At 41.1% G+C, this 2,500-nt stretch overlaps 2 protein-coding genes across 2 annotated transcripts in view; both read left to right on the plus strand.

The window, feature by feature from the left end:
• Positions 1-2,500, plus strand: part of LOC306923424 (tripartite motif-containing protein 14) — a 493,176-nt gene that overhangs the window by 170,194 nt on the left and 320,482 nt on the right. The gene's annotated exons all lie outside the window — the stretch shown is intronic.
• Positions 1-2,500, plus strand: part of reln (reelin) — a gene marked incomplete at its 5' end in the record, with an annotated part of 168,034 nt that overhangs the window by 87,165 nt on the left and 78,369 nt on the right. The window lies entirely within an intron of this gene.

The raw sequence follows: 2,500 nt of genomic DNA on the forward strand, positions 1-2,500 counted from the left end.
GTTTTTAAGAAAACTTTTAGGATTTAGAAGGATTTTATATCGGCCTCAGGTCTAAATGGGTTAAAGTATTGAAAATATCATATCTACACCTTTTTGGTTTAACACTGTTGCACGATTAAGTATAGTTATAAGTATAGATTTGAAAGTTCAACTTATGGGGATATGAGGATTCTGCCCGACAGCAACAATGTACTGCTGGTTTTATTATTGTACATGGTTTATGCTAATATGCTGGTAGATTAATTAGTATATGTTAATATGCTAGATTAACCTTCTCCTCGGGTTTTATAGATCATCCCACCGTAGCACAGGTCAAAAGGGTTTTTACAGATAAAAGCAGTGAAAGACTAAGATTATGATGAAGAAATGAGCATGTGTGCCTGTCGTAGACATGCGCAGAGCAAGTTCAGTCAGGGAACCTCAGTGCAGTTGCTGCCGGCCGTTAATTGGGCCGCCTCAGCATCACGCTCTCATCCACATGATTCACTCAGCCAATCACACACTCACTCCATCTTCATACCGGCTACTTTAACTGGAGGTTTGCATTCCTCCTCCTGCTTCCTTCCTTCCTTGCTTGCTGCTGCGTATCAGCACGCCGCTGTATACCAACCTGCTGCTCACCCACCTCCACCCCAGCTACCACCTGTCGTTTTGGATCTACTGTTTAGGTACGGGGGATTCAGAGTCCCTATGGTCGGGACTGATGCGCTTGATCTGAGTACCTAAAAAGCAGATCCAATACATCGCCAAACCATAATAAATATATTGCTCATCTTATATTCAATAAATATATATTCCATCCATTCTTGAGTTGTCCTGACTGAACAGATCAACTATAGTATGATTGAGTTGTCCTGACTGAACAGATCAACTATAGTATGATTGAGTTGTCCTGACTGAACAGATCAACTATAGTATGATTGAGTTGTCCTGACTGAACAGATCAACTATAGTATGATTGAGTTGTCCTGACTGAACAGATCAACTATAGTATGATTGAGTTGTCCTGACTGAACAGATCAACTATAGTATGATTGAGTTGTCCTGACTGAACAGATCAACTATAGTATGATTGAGTTGTCCTGACTGAACAGATCAACTATAGTATGATTGAGTTGTCCTGACTGAACAGATCAACTATAGTATGATTGAGTTGTCCTGACTGAACAGATCAACTATAGTATGATTGAGTTGTCCTGACTGAACAGATCAACTATAGTATGATTGAGTTGTCCTGACTGAACAGATCAACTATAGTATGATTGCAGGTCGCACACTTTGTTTTGCTCAAGACCCCCCGAAAAAAGACATTATTTTTTTCCAACTAGCGAAATGAACAGATCTCCTCCCCTATAGCCCATTTAGGCCTGACGTCGAAATTTTAAAAATGTCTTCAAAATCCTGACAGTTTTCTAAAAATGAAAAAAAAGAAATGTTTCTGTATGGTGCTCAATATTTCATGTCAAGGACCCCAAAAAGTATATGTAATATGCCTCCGCCCCCCCCCATCTGAAAATATGTTGTTCCAGGGACCTCCCCAGAAGCAAAGATTTGAGTTAAAATGTTCCACTCTGTAATAATATATATTCGATTTGAGGCACATTTTCACGATTTTCAAAAATAGCAGACCTACATGTTCATAGGACGGCACTCGGTGCCACGCTATGAGCTTATCTGCTATTTTTCAATAGCTAGAGTGTAACATAATGCTTTAAAACACCAAAAGGGGTTCCCGCCCAAAATGGACTATAGCAGAGACTGTAGCTCTAGCACTCTGGTTCCCAAACGTTTGAGCTCAAGACCCCAAAGAGAAATTAGATATAGTTTGTCCGGGACCGCCGCATTATTGTGAGCTTGTATAGATCAGTTAATAGGAGAGGAGAGGAGAGGAGAGGAGAGGAGAGGAGAGGAGAGGGGAGGGGAGGGGATGGGAGGGGAGGGGAGGGGAGGAGAGGAGAGGAGAGGGGAGGAGAACAGCTGTATGTCCACAGGCAGAAATGTGCCATAATTAAAAATAGTGCATTAAATATAGATTACCACCAAGGTTACACCAATGGCACCACTTAAGATCAGGCCATGATGATGATGATGTGCATCAGCACCGAAACCTAACCCACAGGGAAGACCGTTGACTGGCCTAAGTAGCCTATTATATTATATCACAACATAATGTTATATTAAATTGTTGACCTAAATGGCGTTATATTAAAAACCCATTTAGACCTGGGAACGATTCTACAAATGTCTTCTAAATCCTGACAGTTTTCTGAAAACCCCATGTTTCTATGTCAGTGGTTCTCAAACAAGGACCTTCAAGATTATATACAAATTGGCCGCCGACCCCCATCTGAAAATATGTTTCCCCCCCTTCTGTTCCGTACAAAAACCGGGAGGAATAATGTCGCTTGCTTACCTCGCTATGATTACGATAAAGTCGCTCGATAATCCCTCGCGCTCATATTTTAAACGAGAGGCATGTTGAAGTCAGAAATGAAGAGTT

The sequence above is a fragment of the Electrona antarctica genome (genome assembly GCF_951216825.1).
Source record: "Electrona antarctica genome assembly, chromosome: 5".
Classification (NCBI taxonomy): domain Eukaryota; kingdom Metazoa; phylum Chordata; class Actinopteri; order Myctophiformes; family Myctophidae; genus Electrona; species Electrona antarctica.